General features: G+C 37.4%; 1 pseudogene; it reads right to left on the minus strand.

Moving 5' to 3' along the window:
- Positions 1-4507: 4507 nt before the first annotated feature.
- Positions 4508-7400, minus strand: LOC110540432 (WD repeat-containing protein 82-like; annotated as a pseudogene).
- Between the last annotated feature and the right edge of the window lie 13209 nt (positions 7401-20609).

Raw genomic sequence — 20609 nt, forward strand, 5'->3', positions numbered from 1 at the left:
TTCTGAGACTGACATTCAACCAAGGACCATGTATGGATATAACCTAGAACCTCCACTCAGATGTAGCCTGTGGTAGCTCAGTAACCAATTGGTTTCCCAAAGTGAGGGGAACAGGGACTATTTCTAACAGGAACTCAATGACTGGCTCTTTGGTCTCCCCACCCCCGAAGGGAGGAGCAGTCCTGTTAGGCCACAGAGGAGGGCTTTGCAGCCAGTCCTGAAGATACCTGATAAAACAGGATCAGATGAATGGAGAGGAGGTCCCCCCTATCAGTGGACTTGGAAAGGGGCACGGTGGAGATGAGGGAGGGAGGGAGGGGCTGGGAGGGAATGAGGGATCGGGACACGGCTGGGATACAGAGTTAATAAAATGTTAAAAAAAAAAACATTTATGTGAAGATTTCCATCAAAATATTCTAAGAAAAATCAAATTAAACTAAGGTTGCTGAGTGGCAGAAAAAGAAGCACTCCGTGACTGATATCTGTAGACTAGTGAGTCCTTGCTGAATATCAGGATGATCACTAGGGAGCACCTATCGATGCCTTTATTGACATTTCATTGGAATTTTAGCAGTTGTGGCAAGAACAATGAGAACAGGGTAAGTAATGCTTACTTGCATGACCTCTAAAGTGTGAGTATTTGAGTAATTAGATAAGGCTTGTTTAAAGAAACTCACTTTCCTCTTATTTCTTTAGAAAGATGAGTACATATTAACAGGAAAATAAAAAGAGTAAGAGAAGGTCTTCCACTGTGGAGAACAGTATGGGCAAAGTTTCCCAGATGGCTGTTCAAAAGCATAGGACTGAATCAGAGAGAAGAATTCAGCAGGCTTAGAACAAAAAAGGGTGGGTAGAGAAGAAAAAGTCATGAAATCAAGAAGGAAGAAGTGAAAACAAAGTAAATACAGGAACAAATTTTTCAAAAATAAAAAGTAATAGGGCAGAGTAAAGTATATAGGAGTCAACCTGAAGCTCTACATGAACCGTTGTTTACATTAACAAGAACTTTCATTTAACTTTTAAAATATGTTTTACACTGAAATAGAATTTCACACCTTTCTCTCCCTAGCACCTGTAAGTCACCCTCCCTTAGCTACCTTTCAGATGCCTAAAGTTAGTAGTTTTTTTCTTTCACTATCATTATTACAATATGTATGTATGTGTATTCAAAAATATACATACAGACACATAATATGGACAACCAAAAAATAATGACTCATCCCTGGGAGCAGCAAATTGTCTTTCTTCAAGCTCTTATGCGTTGCCTGTAATTCTTTGTCTAGGTATGGGACCATAGATAATTCACTTTCCATGTTCACATGTCTGTTGATATTGAAATTGCTTCAGTCTTGTTTACACAATCATTTCAATGACAGACTGTTTCAAAGCAGACTTCCTGCTATCCTGGATTTTAGAATCTTGTTTCTCCCTCTTGAACATGTTCCCCTGAGTTACAGAAGCAGGAGATCCAATATAGATGTGCCCACATATCTTGGCTTCCACACTGTTTGTGGATCTCTGCATTTTGTCTAATTTGGTGTGTGTGTGTGTGTGTGTGTGTGTTGACTTCCACTTGTTTTTTTTTATTTTATTTTTTAAATATTAGTTACAGTTTATTAACTTTGTATCCCAGCTATAGCTGCTCCCTAATTCCCTCCTAATCACACCCTCCTTCCCTCATCTCCTCCCCTTCCATCTGACCCTAGCTTATCAGGTTTCTTCAGGACTGGCTACAGTGTCCACCTCTGTGACCTAGCAAGGCTACTCCTCTCTCAGGGAGGATGGGAGGGAGAGGTCAAAGAGCCAGCCATTGAGCTCATGTCAGAAATTGTTCCTGTTCCCCTTGCTAGGGTGACCCACTTGGATACTGAGCTACCATGGGCTACATCTAAGCAGGGGTTCTAGGTTATATACATACATAGTCCTTGGTTGGAGATACAGTCTCATAAAAGACCCCTGCGACCAGATATATTAGTTCCTTGTGGAGCTCCTATCCTCTCCAGGTCATATAAACTCCCCCTTTTTCCATATGATTCCCTACACTCTGCCGAAGGTTTGGTTATGAGTCTCAACATCTGCTTTGATACACTGCTAGGTAGAGTCTTTCAGAGGCCCTCTATGGTAGGCTCCTGTCTTGTTTCTTTTGTCTTTCTAAGTGAGGACTGATCATCTTATATACTCTTTCTTGTTTATCTTCTTTAGGCATATTTATTTCAGTATGTTTATCCTATCTTATTGGTCTAGTACCCACTTATAAGTGAGTATATACCGTGTGTGTCTTTCTACTTCTGGGATACCTCACACAGATGATCTTTTCTAGATCCCACCATTTGCCTGCAAATTTCATAATTTCCTTGTTTTTAATTGCTGAGTAGTAATTAATTGTGTAAATGTACCACAATTTCTGTATCCATTCCTCCACTGATGGACATCTGGGCTGTTTCCAGCTTCTGGCTATTACAAATAAGGCTGCTACAAACATGGTTGAGCAAATGTCCTTATTGTGTACTTGAGCCTCTTTTGGATATATGCCTAGGAGTGGTATAGCTGGATCTTGAGGAAGTGGTATTCCTAATTGTCTGAGAAAGCACCAGATTGATTTCTAAAGTAGTTGTACCAGTTTACATTCCCACCAGCAATAAGGGAGGGTTCCCCTTTCTCCACACCTTCTCCAGCATGTTTTGTCACTTGAGTTTTTGATCTGAACCATTCTGATGGGTATAAGGTGAAATCTCTGGGTCGTTTTGATTTGCATCTTTCTGATAGCTAAGGACATTGAGCATCTCTTTAGGTGTTTCTCTGCCATTCTATATTCCTCTACAGAGAATTCTCTGTTTTGCTCTGTACCCCATTGTTTAATTGGATTGCTTGATTTATTGCTTTTTAACTTCTTTAGTTCTTTATATATTCTGGATGTCAGCCCTCTGTCAGATATAGGGTTGGTGAAGATCCTTTCCTAGTCAGTAGGCTGTCATTTTGTTCTGACAGCAGTGTCTTTTGCTTTACAGACTTTTCAGTTTCATGAGGTCCCATTTATTGATTGTTGCTCTTACAGCCTTTGCTGTCAGTGTTCTTTGCAGGAAGTTGTCTCATGTGCCAATGAGTTCTAGGCTCTTCCTCACTTTTTCTTCTAACTGATTTAGTGTATCTTCACCTCCACTTGTAAAGAAAGGCATATTTGATGAGGAACGGTTGCTACATGTATTTGTGAGTATAGAGAGAAAATTTAGAATGTAGTAGGGAATTAGCAAAGTGGCCATAAGTTGGCTCATTTCTAAAGCTCTTGGCATCACTATGGAGAGAAAGCTGGCTTTGTTTCCAGTACCAGGTCTGATTTCCTTCCTATGAAGGGTGACTTAAACTCAGTTTGACAGCTGTTGGTCACCGCCACCATGGGAGAGCTGTTTGTAGCAGCTTTGTTCCTGTTTTGCCATTTTTATAAATCATGTTTCACTGGTGTTGCATCTGAGTATGACTTTTTAATTTAGATCTTGCATAGTATAATCTGAAACCATGGAGATTACACCACCGCCTTTCTGGTCATATCTAGCTCAAATCAACTCAGCCTTTTGTTCTAAGTATGAGATATCTTCAGCCATAGGGGTCCATATTCAATCCCTAAGAGGCAACCAAGCACTGCACTGATAATCTATACTGTTGGGTAGTCACCAGGACTATTTTACATAAGCCTTCAAAAGTAGGTTTCTCATGACTAACAGTGCTAGGTCCTGTAAGTCTATGGTACAAGGCCAAGTGGTTTAACTTCCTTTAAATATATATGTTTATATATATATATATTTAATTTATATATATTTTAATTATGTATATTAGGTAAGTGCAAAATAATATGACTCATTGAGGCTTTATCAAACTACTTCAGTGGTATTTTGTCCTGTAATCTATTTGTTGTGGTTGTGCCTTTTCCTAACCAACATCTTAATCCAGGATCTTCCCCATACACCTCAAAAATACTGTAATGCCTCCTAACAAACCAGGTCCTTATGTATCTGTCCCTTTCTTTGACCCCAAGGTGTATGGAGACATATTTTTGTAAATGTTTGTAACCTAAGAAACCTGATGGTGTGGAATAATGCCACAATTAATCATACAGGGAGACTTAGTAACAAGAAACGCAGGGTGAGCGCAAGGAGTATTGAGTTGTTCTAGAACTTCAAAGCCAGAGCCATGGCCTACCATGCATTTCTAGGATGAAAGAAGGATGTGCAGAAATTTGTGGCTTCATCGGCTCCTCAGCAGCAAAACGTTCAAAATTGAAGGGGCTCAAGAGCCATACTGAAGAGCTTCGATCACCAAGAGCTGGAAAGGCTGAATACCAACTTGATATGTAGCACTGAGAGTCCCTTTGAAGGCCCTAAGCAAAGTAATTCTTTAGAGCAGATGGACACCACCTCCATGGGAAGGTCATGTAGAAAAATGTTTTCCAGCTCAGTCAAAAGATCAATCACACTGTCATCTCAGTCACATGGCTTTTTCCTGTTGGCTGCCCTCACTGTACAAGGAACCCATCAGGGTCAGGATCAATTGTGGGCAACCAGAAGGCCATGTTGGAATAGTTGTTGGCAAAGAGCATGAACTGCAAACAGGTAATGGGACCAATGTGTTTACAATACAGCTATTTTTCTTTTTTAATATAATATTTTATTTATTACAATTTATTCACATTGTATAAAACAGCTATTTTTATACCACTCTCTCCATCCCAGACATTTTCTGAACCAATCATAATAAATTGTGAGTCTGCAGTAAATGAAACTTTGAGTTGTTACCATAACCCCCAAATGTGGGCATCACCATGGCCTTTAAGGTATCAATGAGACAGATGAAATTGGCTTTAGTGGAGATGAGGATGAGTTTGCAATCATTGCTGAACTTAAAGCCTGTCCACTCATAAGTCCAATCATACTGCCCCTTAAAGGTTGCAAATGGTCTGTTATCAAAATAATGAATATCAAAGTTTGAACATCTCTTAGTTGACAAAAATTAAGTCTTCTGGATCAAAGGAATAAATTGTTTTGCCCTGAAGATGCATGAACCCCTGCAGTTAGGTAGGAGACCAGAGATCCCATGGTAGAATGGTCTTATCAAGAGACCTAAAAATGAAAGTGTCATCTACAGATGACATGGACCCTTTTTCTGTGTCCAACAAAATATCGGTTGTATTTGTTGTCATGCTCAAGTAACACATAGTGTCTTCTGTGTTGTTAGAGCTGTAAATGACTGTGTCTGCTGCTTGAGTGTATCTGATGAGGTCCCCACCATATTTCTTACTGTACAAGGTTCTCTTTGGTTTGTCCTCTCAGCAGTCATAGAGCATGATGGAGTCATCCTCACTGCTGGAAATGGCCATCTCTCTATTGGGACTGAAATTAAAACAGTTTATCTTATCCAAGTTATCATGGAACACCTTGGAGACATGGAAGGCCATCTACATGCTGTCTGTTGGTCAGCTTCATAGAGGCGGCAGCTACTGAAGGCAGCAGTGCAGGGCCATGGCAGGTCCTCATTTGGTATTTTTCTTTCTTTTAAAAACTAATACTATTATTATTTTAACAATTTATTATTATTATTTACAATTTATTCACATTGTATCTCAGATGTAGCTTCCTTCCCTCATCTCCCAATGGCACCCTCCCTCCATCTTCTTCCCTATGCCCCTTCCCTAGTCCACTGATAGGGAAGGTTCTCCTTTTCTACTGTCTGACTCTAGCCTATCAGGTCTTATCAGGACCTGTCTGGAACCTCTTTTTCTGTGGCTTAGTACGGCCACCCCACCAGGTGATCCTATGTAATCTGGTTGACAATTAGATGGCACACGTATCATCACTATTCCTTTCTAGAAATCAAAAGAACAAAATATGGATACCCGGTATTTATATTATTTCTTGAAATTAGTTTTAAAAGGCTAAGAGAATGATTCAAAGTTTTATTTTATATTGATTAAGAATAACACTAAAAACGTGGATAGTTACATCAATACCTTAATGAGATTTGCTTAAGTTTAATGGTATAAACACCTTTTTTAAAAGTATTTTAGGATTCTAGAAGTAAATGATTGGTAATTAACAATGAATGTTGTTCCTGACAAATTAGGATTCATCCCAACCATTTTGCTTTTAACAGACAGGAAGGCCAGAACTCACCTTTCTTTGACTTAAGTGCTAGATTTAAAAATAACTTAAATCTCTAAGTGACATTAGTGTGCAAGGGCTGAAACAATGATAAAGCCCTTTGTGTATTTCCACAGTGACATAGTGTATGAACAAGATTTCAGTGGTGGCAATTTGTGAGTTAATTCAACCTTCCTTGGGCATCCCACCTATGTGAATGCACATTCTTTTATGCCACTCTTAAATACTAACTCTCATTTACATATTACATAGTACATCTACCATTTAACATTCATTTGTCACCTATCTATCTATCTATCTATCTATCTATCTATCTACCTACCATCTATCTATCTGTCTGTTTATATATCTATCTATATCTATTTATCTATCTACACATTAAGATATCTATCATCTATCTCTCTATCTATCTATCCACGTTCTATTCATCCATCCATCCATCCATCCATCCATCTATCTGTCTATCTCTATCTATATATCTATATAGGCATCTCTCTGTTTGTATGTGGTTCACAGACTGAACAGAAGTTTAAAAGGCTACAAAAATTTAAAAAAAATTCAGAAGTTGATTGAGAGAAATACAAATAAAGTCTGTATTGATAAAAGTAAAAAAGAAAAAAATAGATAAAGAAAAACAACTGAAGAGAGGAAGCTGTTGTGGCCTCAAGATACAGTTGGAAAACAAAGTTGCAGAGTTAACTACAGCTGAGAATTCAACTCACAGAACCAAGTCAGAGCAGAAACAGTGGGTTGTTCAAAGGGGTGAACAGGTGGACAGGAAAACAACATTGATCTAGGTTTCCTCACCTTCAGAGGACTAAGGAGTGCAGAAGCCTCAGGGGCAGTCCTGAGTTCTTCTCCCATTGGTCTTTGGGAGCACATTGGTCTGACAGGATAGTGCTGACCATGCCTGTTGCGGTGCTAGGTATCTACTTCTTTATGATAGTTATCCAATATCCTTACTGTCCTGTGTGTGATGTGATTTTAATATGCATATGTACCCAAACAATTTCAGTTAACCTCACTTAAATGTACACAGAAATACTCTTTCTATCCCTAAAAGTTAATGACTCATCAGTGTGTCCTGCATCGAGCTGCTTGACAGGTGGTAGTGTTGCAGGTACCCAGGCTCACAATCATTCTCCACCCTACAAATGACGTAAAATGCTATTTGTAAAATAAGACTCTCAAGTCAAGACACAGCCATAAAACCCACTGATGCAGAGTAGGAAGTAACTTACCGTAAGGCATTGGCTGATCTGAACACCAAGAACTTAATCCTAAGGTTAAAAAAAAAAAATCTTTGTACTGATGAAACAGAGAAGTCTGGAAGTTATTATCACTTTCTTTCTTTCTAATTCACAATTAATATATATATATTTATGGAACACGATATGATTTTTTTAAAATGTTTTAACTTTGGATACTGATAGATCAAGCTCATAAATATTTGTACCAACTTATTTCTTATTAATTTTATGAGAATATTCAAAATATATTATCAACAAATTATATTCATAAAATATAATTATGAAATACAGTTACTGTTTACAATATATCTCTTGAGATTTGTTTAAATGCTGTCTTCTGTCCTTTGACAAACAATACCCTCAAGCCCCGCTCCTTCATCCTTTAAAAATAATCATGCCAATCTATGCTTCTATGAGATATACTTTTAAGAATATTATATAAAAAATATATGATCTGCTGTTCATCTTTCTATGTTTTGCCTATTTCACTTAATTCCCACCAGGTTTCTCCTTGTCATAAATGATGAAAAAAAATCTTCATTTTATTGTTCTTATTCTTAATTTGAGCTCATTTTATATCAGTATGGCAGAGTGTTCATATGTCAAAATACACATACACAAACACACACATGGGGGAGGTGGCTCAACTCTTGGGCTAAATGGTAATACATATGACATCATTGAATCTCTTCTAATATTAAATTAAATGAGTCAAAAAATGTGAAGATTTCGCCTTGCTCTTGTATCAGTTTTGTGCAGATTTGACCTTGTCTAAAGAAATGTGTTTTGAAAGGTTTAAACATGCCGAGCTAAGTCACATATAGTATTAATTAACATTAACTCAATTTTTAGATAAATAGTAAATCTCTTTTGATTTTATTGCTAGGAGTTAATCCAGTAGAGTGGTTATCACCAAGTCCAAGCCTCTGGGGGCTTTTAATTGTTCTTTTTAAATGAAGAACATTATGGCAGCTTTTGTTACTACCCAACTAATTCTCAAACCAATTTAGATAAAAATCATACATAATAATCTCCTACTTATTACTAAGTGTACAAAATGTACCTTCATCATTTAATTCTTTTGACCACCATTAACAGTTCCTGATTAGTGGAACTCTAGTATTCTGGTTTTCTTTGCTTATTAGCATTAATGGACATTTGGAAAAGACACTCCCTTCAACTTTCTAATTCAAATTGACATTGAACACTTTCTATGAATTGAATGGTCTGTAACTGTGTCTTTGATTACTGCACTAGAGTTCATAATGTATGTTTCTGTTTCACTTTAAAAACACACCTGTACTTGATGACAACATAATATTTTAAAAATGTGATGTGATTCATCTGATACTTGGCTGGTTATCCATTTTGTTGTTGTTGTTGTTAGTAATGCTTTCAAAAAAATCATAAATGTTAGAGGTAAGCCTTTAGTTTTGTTAATCATAAAACAATTATGCAAATCTTATCTTTTATGAAGTTTTATTTTAGTAATTCATTGTTATAGTCTTTAATTCTAAGTAACATTCCATATATTTTAAATAAAAATTCAATTCTTCAGAGACTTGAAGTTTTTTTCAAACAAATCTTTCATTGCTTGGTTAGAGTCAGGCCAAGGTACTTTATGATATTAGTGGCTATTTTGAAGAGTGTGTGGTTTACCTAATTTCTTCCTCAGCCCTTTTGTCTTTAGTATATAGAAGAGTTGATCTTTTGGAGTTAACTTTATATCCAGCCACTTTGCTGAAGGTATTTATCAGCAGAAGGAGTTCTGTGGTTGAATTTTTGGGGTCACTCATGTATACTAACATATCATCTGCAAATAGTGACATTTGACTTCTTCCATTTGAATCTATATCCTTTTGATCTCCTTTAGTTTTCTTATTGCTCTAGATAGGACTTCAAGTACTATGCAGAAGAGATATGGAGAGAGTGGGCAGCCTTGCCTTGTCCCTGATTTCAGTGGGATTGATTTTAGTTTCTCTCTGTTCAGTTTGATGCTGGCTATGTCTTTACTATGTTTACATATGTGCCTTGTATCCCTGATCTCTCTAAAACTTTAAACATGACTTTGTGTTGGATTTTGTAAAATAATTTTTCGGCATCTAAGGAGATGATCATGTGTTTTTCTCCTTCAGGTTTTTTATGTTGTGGATCACATTGATGGATTTCCGTATATTGAACCACCCCTGCATGCCTGGGATGAAGCCTACTCGGTCATGGTGGAAGATATCTTTGATGCATTCTTGGACTCGGTTTGCACGTATTTTATTGAGTATTTTTGCATCAATGTTCATATGAGAGATAGATCTGAAGTTCTCTTTTTTTTTGTTGGGTCTTTGTGTGGTTTAGGTATCAAGGTAACTGTGGCTTCATAGAATGAGTTTGGCTATGATCTTCTGTTTCTATTTTGAATAGTTTGAAGAGAATTGCAGTTAGCTCTTCTTTGAAGGTCTAGTAGAATTCTGTGCAGACACCATCTGGCCCTGGGCTTTTTTTGGATGGGAGACTTTTGATGACTGCTTCTATTTTCTTGGGGGATATAGGACTAGTCCATATATTTACCTGATCTTGATTTAATTTTGTTAAATAGAATCTATCAAGAAAATTGTCAATTTCACTTAGATTTTCAAATTTTGCAGAGTTTTTTGTAGTAAGAATTTATGATTATTTAGACTTCCTCAGTGTCTGTTGTTCTGTCCCCCTTTTCATTTCTGATTTTGCTGATGTGGATAGTTTCTCTCTACCTGTTAGTTAGTTTGGACAAGGGTTGCTCTATCTTGTTTATTTTCTCAAAGAACCAGATCTTGGTGTCATTGATTCCTTACATTGTTTTATTTGTTTCTAATTTATTTATTTCAGCCCTGAGCATGAATATTTCCAGCCATCTATTCCTCTTGGGCATGTCTGCTTCTTTTTTTCCTAGGGTTTTCAGGTGAGCCATTAAGTTGCTTGTATGAGATGTTTCAAATTTCTTCTTGAAGGCAGTTAGTGCTATGAATTTTCTTCATAGTCCTGCTTTCATTGTGTCCCATAAGTTTGAGCATGTTGTGCCTTCATTTTCATTGAATTCTACGAAGTCTTTGATTCCTTTCTTTATTTCTTCCCTAATCCAGATGTCATTGAGTGGAGAGTTGTTCAGTTTCAATGTGTGTGTAGATATTTTGTTATTCCTGTTGTTGTTGAGGTCTAGCTTTAATCCATGGTGGTCAGATATGATCCAAGGGATTATTTCAATCCTCTTGTATTTGTTGAGGCTTGCTTTGTGACCAAATATATGGTCTATTTTAAAGAAGGTTCCTGAGGTACTGAAAAGATGGTATACTTTTTTGAATTTGGGTAACAATTTCTGTAGACATCTATTAGGTCTATTTGATTTAGGATTTCTGTAAGTGCCTTTATTTCCTTATTTAGATTCTGTCTAGATGATCTGTCCCTTGGTGAGAATGGAGTGTTGAAGTCTCCCACTATTAAGATTTTGGTTTTGGGATCGATATGTGATTTCAGCTTTAATAATGTTTCATTTACAAATTATGTGCTCTTGTATTTGGGGCATAGATGTTCATAATTGCGATGTCCCCCTGGTGGATTTTTCCTTTGATGAGAATGAAGTGCTCCTCCTCACCTATTTTGATTAATTTTGGTTGAAATTCTATTTTATTAGATATTAGGATACCTACCCTAGCTTGCTTTCTGTGTCCATTGGCCTGAAAACCTTTTTTCCAGCCCTTTCCTCTGAAGTAGTGTTTATCTTTGTTGTAGAAGTATGTTTCTTGGATGCAGCAGAATGTTGGATCCGGTTTCAACAACGATTCTGTTAGTTTGTGTCTTTTTATTGGAGAGTTGAGTCCATTGATGTTAATAGATAATAGTGACCGATGAATGTTCTTTTTATTGTGGAGTTGGTGGTGTTACTGTGCTTGTTTCCTTTTAATTTTTATTATGAAGTTATTTGTATGCTATGTTTTCTTGGGTGTAGTTCTCATTGGATTGGAGTTTTCCTTCTAGTATTTTCTATAAAGCTGGGTTGCTGTGTGGATATTTTTTTAAGTTTAGTTTTGTTGTGGAATATTTTGTTTTCTCCATCTATGCTGATTGAAAACTTTGCTGGGTATAGTAGTCTGGTTTGGCATCTGTGGTCCCTTAAATTCTGCATTACATCTGCTCAGGCCATTTTGCTTTCATAGATTCTGTTGGAAAGTCTGGTGTGATTCTGATAGTCTACCTTTATATTTATTTGCCCTTTTTCCCTTGCTGCTTTTAATATCTTTCTTTGTTCTATAGATTTAGTGTTTTGACTATGATGTGATGTGAGGAATTGCTTTTCTGGTCTAGTCTATTTGGTGTTCTGTAGTCCTCTTGTATGTTTATGGACATCTGTCTCTTTAAGTTGGGAAATTTTTCTTCTATGATTTTCTTGAAAATATTTACTGACCTTGGAGCCCGGAATCTTCTTTTTCATCAATTCCTATTAGTTTTAGATTTCATCTTTTCATGGTGTCCTTGATTTCGTGGATATTTTGTGTTTGGGACTTTTCTGATTTTACTTTTTCTTTGAGAGAAGTATCAATTTCTGCAAGTGTATATTCAGCAGCAGGGATTCTCTCTTCCATCTTTTGTATTCTTTGGTAATGCTTAACTTTGTGGTTCCTGATCTTTTCTCTAAGTGCTTCAGCTCCAGGGTTTTATGTTTGTGTTTTCTTTATTGATTCTAATTCTGTTTTCATGCCTTGCACTATTTCCTTTATCTGTTTGAATGTGGATTCCCCTCTCTCTATGGTCTTACTTTCTTGTTCATTTCTTCTCTTAATGCTTACATTAATGCCTTAACTTGTGCCTCCATTTGTGTGGCTATTTCTTTGAGAGATTTGTTCTTTTCCTGTTTGTGCCTCTAACAACTGGATAAGTATAGCTTTAAAATCATTTTGCTGTGTTTCTAATGAATTGTAGTGTCCTTTCATTTTGGGGGTTGCTGGTGAAGCCATGATATCCTGATTTTTTATGGATGTGTTCATATGCTGACCTCTGGCCACCTGCTTATGGTAACCTTCACTGTTCCTGGAATCTGTAGTTCAGCCTGGGTCTATCATTCTCTGGTGTTTGGAGTATTCTTCAGGGCGATGAGAGAGGTCTACTTGTTTGAGAATGTATGTTGGTGTTTCAGCTGTACCTAAGGGAAGAAAGTCCACTGGCACAGAAGCGTGCAAGCAAGTGGGCAAGCGAGTAAGAAGAGTTGTGCCTTAAAGATAGGGTGCTAGAGAGTGCAGATGCCTGGAATGTGGGCGGGGGGGGGGGGTAGTGCAGGCATAGGAGGGGTTGTGGGCACTGGTGCTTTTGTTGGGTGTAATTAGCATATGCAGATTCTCTGAATACCTCAGGGGCCTACAGACCACTGGTATTCAGTTTTGTCTGTGCTCCAGTAGTTGTTTGCCTGGACTCAACTGGTAGATCCACCGAACAGGGGTTTCAATGTTGAGAACACTGTCCCAAGGATCCCTATGTTGCCCATATTGGTTATGTGGGTGGAAGAAATCCAATGTCTGGCTGCTAGCATAGAGAGACCTTGGATCTGGGGCTCTGCAGGCACTCACTCGAAGGAACACTCACTCTGTAGCAGGTCTAATCAGGAAGCACAGGGGCTCCCCCTGTTCTCTGCTCTCAGAATTGGGTCTGCTAGGGAAAGTGTGGGTGCAGTCAGCTCAGTGGTACTGCAGCAGAAGAACTTAGGCTGGTAAAATGGTCCACTGGGAGTCCAGCCACAGCAGAATAACTGGAAGGCTGGAATAGATGCCTGCTGGGAAATCCTGGGGAACCCCTATAGCCGGGCAAAGACCTGGGTGGCCTGGGTGGCCTGGGTGGCCTGGAGGGCCTGGTGGACCTGGGTTTCTCATACTGCTGGCTGCCTGCCACTGAGGAACTGGACAGCCAGTACAGTCACTGGCTGGGAGGTCCTGTAGGGCTATATAGCTGTTCGCAGACCTGGGCCCCTGAAGGCTGATACAGCTGGCAGCTGCAGCTGAAGAACTAGGAAGCCCACCTCTGATGTCTCTGTCTTCAGGGAAGGATTCTGTTCCTGGGCCACGGGTGCTGTGGGCCAGCTGCCAAGGAGGAGGGAAGCCTGACAAAGGGAAGTGCAGGGAGATCTAATGTTCACCACTCTCCATTCCCCTCAGAAGCCTGTGGGTGACCTGGATCTAAATGGTCTCAGCTCACATCTTCTGCCCTCTGATCAAGGAAGCCTCAGTGTTGATGTTCTGGCTTCAGCTGCCCCTCCACAAACCAATTTCGGGGTTTCAGATCCTCTGCTTCTTAGATTTGGTGAACACTGGTCACCACTGTCTTGGATCCACCACTTCTCTCTCTCGTTTTTGTGTGATTTAGATATCAAGGTGATGGTGGCCTCATAGATTTAATTTGGTAATGTTCCTTCTGTTTCTATTTTGTGGAAGAGTTTGAAGAGAATTGGAGTTAATTCTTCTTTGAATGTCTGGTAGATTTCTGTTCTGAAACCATCTGGCCCTGGGCTTTTTTTGGAAGGGTGACTTCTAGTGACAGCTTGTATTTCCTTGGGGGAAAGTTGGACTATTATTCTATTTACCTGATCTTGATTTAATTTTGGTAAATGAAATATATCAAGAAAATTGTCCATTTGATTTAGATTTTCAAATTTTGTGGAATACAGATCTTTGTAGTAAAACTTAACGATTAAAAAAAATACGGGCATGCAGCTAACTAGAGAATTCTCAATAGAAGAATATAGAATGGCAGAGAAACACTTAAAGAAATATACATAGTCCTTAGTCATCAGGGAAATGCAAATCAAAATGACACTGAGATTTCACCTTACTCTCAGCAGAGTGGCTAAGATCAAAAACTCAAGTGACAACACATGCTGGAGAAGATGTGAAGAAAGGGGAACCTTCCTCCATTGCTCCTGGGAATGTAAACTTGTAAAATGACTTTGGAAATCAATCTGGTGCTTTCTCAGACATTTAGGGATACCACTTCTTCAAGATACAGATATACCACTCCTAGGCATATATCCAAAAAATGCTTAAGTATACAGCAAGGACATTTGCTCAATCATGTTTACAGCAGCTTTATTTGTAATAGCTGGAATCTGGTAACAACCCAGATGTCCATCAACTGAGGAATGGATGCAGAAATTGTAGTACATTTACAAAATGGAATTTCTCAGCAATTAAAAACAAGGAAATCATGAAATTTGCAGGCAAATGGTGGAAACTAGAAAAGATCATCCTGAGTGAGGTATCCCAGAAGGAGAAAGACACACATGGTATATACTCACTTATAAGTGGATATTAGATCTAGAATATAGGATAAACATATTAAAATCTGTACACCTAAAGAAGCTAAGCAAGAAAGACCCTAGGTATAAGATATTCAATCCTTACTCAGAAAGGCAAGCAGGAGAGATACCAGAAGAGGGAGAAAATAGGGAACAGGACAGGAGGCTACCACAGAGGGTCTCTGAAAGTCTCTACCCAGCAGGGTATCAAAGCAGATGCTGAGGCTCATAGCCGAACTTTGGGCAGAGTGTAGGGAATCTTATGAAAGAAACAGAGATAGAAAGACCTGGAGGGGACATGAACTCCACAAGGGGAGCAACGGAACCAAAATATCTGGTCACAGGGGTCTTTTCTGAGACTGATACTCCAACTAAGGACCATTCATGGACATAACCTAGAACCCCTGCACAGATGTAGTCCAAGGCAGCTCAGTCTCCAAGTGGGTTCCCTAATAATGGGAACAGGGACTGTCTCTGATATGAACTCGGTAGCTGGTTCTTTGATCACTTCCTTCTGAGGGAGGAGCAGCCTTGCCAGGCCACAGAAGAAGACAATGTACCAGTTCTGATGAGACCTGAGAGGCTGGGGTCAGATGGAAAGTGAGGAGGACCTCCCCTATCAGTGGACTTTGGGAGGGGCATGGGAGGAGAAGAAGGAGGAAGGGCAGGATTCCAAGGGGATGAGGGAGTGGGCTATACCTGGGATACAAAATAAATAAATTGTAATTAATAAAAAATAAGTAAATTTAAAAAAATGTTAAAAAAAATTAATTTTTTAAAAAAAATATTGATTCAAAACATAAAAAGTTACAAAGATATAGAGATGATTGGTATGACATGAAGTTTTAACACCACAAAAATCAGAGTTGATTATTTTATTCTCTTAGTAAATAAAATTTTGTAATATATTTATTCATTTACCTTATTGTCATTTTGTAATTTAATGCCCAAATAATTTTGCCATTTGGATTTGAGTATGTTAAAGAAAATTATTATCCAAATTCATTTTTATGTTTTATCTTTGCAAGTGGTATTTTGAAAGCATTTTAAAAATACATATGCTGAAATATGCAACAAGGTGATACTTTCATGTATAACTCTGAGCCAACCCATATATGGCACTATTGAAATTAATTAACCTGTACCAACATCTATTTTTATTTTTTATTTATTTTTACTTTATTTTTAAAATATTAGTTACAGTTTATTAACTTTGTATCCCAGCTGTAGCCTGCTCCCTCACTACCTCTCAATCCCACCTTCCCTTCCTCATCTCCTCCCTGCTCCTTCCATCTCCACAGATAGGGGAGTTCTCCTACCCTTCCATCTGACCCTAGCTTATCAGTTTTCTTCAGGACTGTACCAACATCTAAAACAGCAAAAACAATTAATGATTTTTAACCAGTCTATAACTGCTTATTAATATGACATTTTAAATTTGTCAGTAGATTCACATATAACCGTGTCTCATCTATACAATTACCTAATATAATTTTGATAAAGGTAGTGATAGCAGCGACAAAGCAGTAGATTTCAATGATGATTTAAAGGGTAAAAAGTAATTCTTTACATTTGCTAAATAAGTTGGTTCTGGATATTTTATGTGATAATTATGTTTTAACACAAACAAGGACATGTCTTAACTTTAAAATTCATTTTTCAGAGCTATTACATTCTTGCTTCATTTTTGTACAAAATACTCATATAATTGTACTGTTATAGTTAGTAATAAAATTATGTCTTGATTGTTACTAAAATCCCCAATTTTCTGTGCTTGGTGATGCTCAGCAGGAATACATATATGCATAGACAACTACTTTTGGACTATATTATTACCAGAAAAATGAAATAAAAATAAAACTACTTTTTTAATTTCACCAAAGTGTTTAGAAACCCATTCCCTGCTAACTTAATCATTTTATTTGAATTGGATTGAATTGGTTTTTAGGGAAGCTGCCAGTTACCCTCAGACTAGGTCATGAATTTCTACGTTGGGCTTTAAGCAGCTTAAAAGACCTAAAGATATTGTTTCTTAAGAAAAAAGTAAAGTAGAATATAAAGCAATGGTTAAGAAGGTTAAGAGAAGCAGCAATCATAAATCAGGCTGAGACAACTGAACATGAGTTCAGATAAAGAAATCCGGGACCCTACATTGCTAGAAAACACTAATCATACAAAGACTTGTGATACTTTTGATTTAACTGTGATCCACTTTGAAAAAAATTGTAAAACCTGCATCTGAATTTGTAGCCCATTTTTTACCCAGAACATTGTTCCCACAAAAACATTAATCATTCATGAATTATGTGCACTGTAGTTTTTGGATAAAGAAGTGAACATGGAAGATTTCCTTGATAGTGGAACACTTACATGTCTTCCTTATTGGTTGCTCTATTAAAAGCCTTGTTCAACACAGAAATGAAAGGATATCTCTTCTTATGATTTGGTTTCACAGCTTTGATCATTTATCAACCTAAGTTTAACTGAAAGAGTCTGAGATATCAGTCCACAAGACAGGGGCAAAAAATCTTCCCTCTATAACTTCATTTGCTTTAAAGAATTCTTGAACGCTAATAGAAAAAAAAATCCACAGGATATAGTTTGTAATTTCAATACACTGTATATGTGTGCATGTGTTTAAATTGCACTTAAAATAAATTTATGCTTGAATAACTTAAAAAAAAGAATTCAAGACACTGATGTAATGAAATACACTTACTGAATTTCTGTGTAATTGAGATTTTCCAGTGCTAAAAGTGAGTTTAAAGACTTTTCTCTTTTTGCTTAGAGGCTGAGAAATACATTAGCAATTTTGCAAATTTAATAATTGTGGTTTTGTTTAATTTTGTAACTTGAATATTAATTTATTAATATTAAGTTTAATTTCTTGAGAATTTTATATGTGTGTAGTATTATGTTTACATTATTTTCAGTCCTTAACCTCTTAAAACTCTTCTTGTGTTCGCCAACATCCCTCTCAAATTCTGCATATACATGTGTATGTGTGTGTGTGTGTGTTTGTGTGTGTGTGTGTAAAAGAGAGAGAGAAAATGCTCCAGCTGAACCCATTTAGTGTTTCTGATATATGTATTTGTTTAGAACTGATGGCTTGGAAACACTAGAGACTCGTTTCTGGAGGAAATTGATTATTACTTTTTCATTATCCATTAATGGCCTGTTACTCTCATTTATGGATGGGGCCTTGTGAGTTTTTCCCAATCAGTGTTAGCATGTACTGAAATCCTTGTGCAGGTCTTTTTAAGTCAACTTTAATATTTTTGACATTCTTTGGTTTTATCTTTAATATTTTTGACATTCTTTGGTTTTATCTTCCTTTTTGTACACAAAAGTCACTATCTCATAGTCAACAATGGTGGTCCTTTATTCCTTTCATTTTTGCTCCCTCTTAAGAGATTTTTTGTGAACCTAGGCACGAAGTTTGTATATATGTATCAGCTCAGGTTAGACACTCCAGAGTCTCAGCATTCTGAACTTTTATATTTTTATAATGTTCTCCATCTCCATCTAAAAGAAGCTTCTTTGATGATGGCTGAGAGTTACATTTATCCGAAGGAATAAAAGTATTTAAAATGCTGTTAGCAATTACATTGGTATAGGATAGCACAGATAGGGTTTCTTCTTGGATCTAGGACCTCAGTAGTTGCAGCCCCACACATGAGGAAATTCATGAAGGAGTCTTATATCCCAGTATAAAGCTGTTGATTGCACCCGAAGAAAGTGCCAGTCTTTCACTCTTGGGGACCCTTTGCTGTGTTAGTGACTGCTGAATTTCCTAAGTTTCACATCTGGGTAGAATTATTGCTTTTCACTATGGACAGCTTCAAATACTATGAAAGGTAGCCTTTAACAAGAACCATTCATGCCAGGTTTAGCTGGATTCCTCTGAGCCCACTGTCTAAAGTATGTGGTGTCTTCAGCAGTAGGGTCTAACTTTCAAGTACTGTGAGGGTAACGGCTATGGTCCATAATATTTTTGGAGTCTTTTAAATGATCCTGGCCAACAAATGCAAGAGAGGTTTTCCAAGGCTGGCAGTGGAAATTTTGTTCAATTTTCTATGGCTCTTACAAGAGAGTTATTGCTCAAGATTGCTTTGGTTATCCACAGTATTTTTTGGTTCCTTATAGTTTTTAGGATTTTTTCCCTATTTTTTTTGAATTATTTTATATGGATTTTGTTTAGGATTGCACTGAATGTGTGAATGTTTTTGGTAGTTTGGCGTTTTCATAATAATGATTCTACCAATAAATGAATGTAGGCTCATATTTTTCATCAAACTCACTTTATTTAGGGTTCTTAGACACCTTTACCTCCCTTCCAATGCCTAACCTTAGGAGATTAGTAGGGAAAAGGGCTGTAGACCTCTTTCATCTATTTCCTGATGATAAGGTTTGATGGGTCTTTAGGGGATTACCAAACTCAGTCATCAGGATACCAGGAGTCCAGTGCAAAAGGCAACCCCCAAAAGCAACATGAAGTCTGGGAAAGCAGCAAGACTCAGTTGGATTGCCCAATATGTTCTCTGAAACTTTTCTCTCTGTGAAGTCAACTGTTGGAGCACAAACATCAGTGCAGCAATGTAGATCCAAAATGCGATGGCTCACTGTGCATGGGCCTCTATATATCTCCTCTCCTCAGAGTCCACCCGCAGCTGTTCTCAGCTGACCAAAGTGACGTCCCTTGCACATGAGTGCTTACAGCAAAACATCACATGCTGTCTCACCTGCCAAGTGTCAGCAAAACATCACCTGCCCAGACTGCAGCAAAACATCACGTGACAAAACTGAGTCTTCAAGAAAACCAGAAATTTCCACTTCACATGAACAGGGGAAGTCCTTCAACCTTCTAGCATCACTCTCATTCTCAGATATTAAAAATTTTTATTGTATAGGTCTTTCTTCTCCCTGGTTAAGATTAATACTAGATGTTTTATGTTTAGAACTTGTAAATATATCTTGTATTTGCCAGATTTAATTGTCATCTTAGAGGCTTGCTGCTGATTAAGCTCACCCTTTCTAGCTCTTCTGAACTTTGGCTGGCTAGTTCAACTCAGGTATTCTGGCCCAAACTCCTCTCCAAGCTGAGTGATTCAAATTGGCTTCTCTCAGCTTCTCACTGAATTTCTCTGCTTAGTTCCATACTAACTTGGGCAATATCTTCTAATCTTTTGGTTCATTCTCGTTCTCTAGCTCATTCTGTCATCATCTGTGTCAAATCTTTCTCTGATTCATCACTTCTCTGTTCTTCAACTAGCCATCACATTCAAATATGGGTGCTTCCATCTACAAACTAACCTTTTTAACACTGCTTGGGATTAAAAGTGTGTTCTGAGGGTGTGACTATATTCCATCCAGATCATACTGCAATCCAGGGTATGTCTGCAGTTTATCCAGATGACATTGACCAAGAAGGTGTTTGGATATGATCCTTTGCCAAAGCAGCCATATTGCTGGATTAAAATTCCTCTACAAAACATTACTTTGAAGAGTTGTCTTTCTACCAACTCCTTTTTAGCATGTTTGTTGTTATATAAAGAGGTATTTTGTAAGTAGATTCTATATCCTGTCACTTTTCTCAATGTGTTGATTGATTCTAGACATTTTCTGACAGAATTTTTTTTGAGTTTTAGATATTTTGTTGTTTCTACACCGTAATTTGGGAATGCAACTACCATTTAGCTACATCGCCTAGAATAATAAATAGTCACTGAATACCATTTCATATTTAGATGTTCTATGCAAGGTATGCAAGAAACCAGGCAATATGGTAAGACATTTCTCTATTTCAGAAGCTTACAGAGCTCTGCTAAGAGAAAATTAATCCTGAGGTATATGAATTTTACTTTATCTTGAGAAAATAGATTTTCATGTGCTACACTTGGAGAT

The sequence above is a fragment of the Meriones unguiculatus genome, chromosome 20 (assembly GCF_030254825.1).
Source record: "Meriones unguiculatus strain TT.TT164.6M chromosome 20, Bangor_MerUng_6.1, whole genome shotgun sequence".
Taxonomy (NCBI): domain Eukaryota; kingdom Metazoa; phylum Chordata; class Mammalia; order Rodentia; family Muridae; genus Meriones; species Meriones unguiculatus.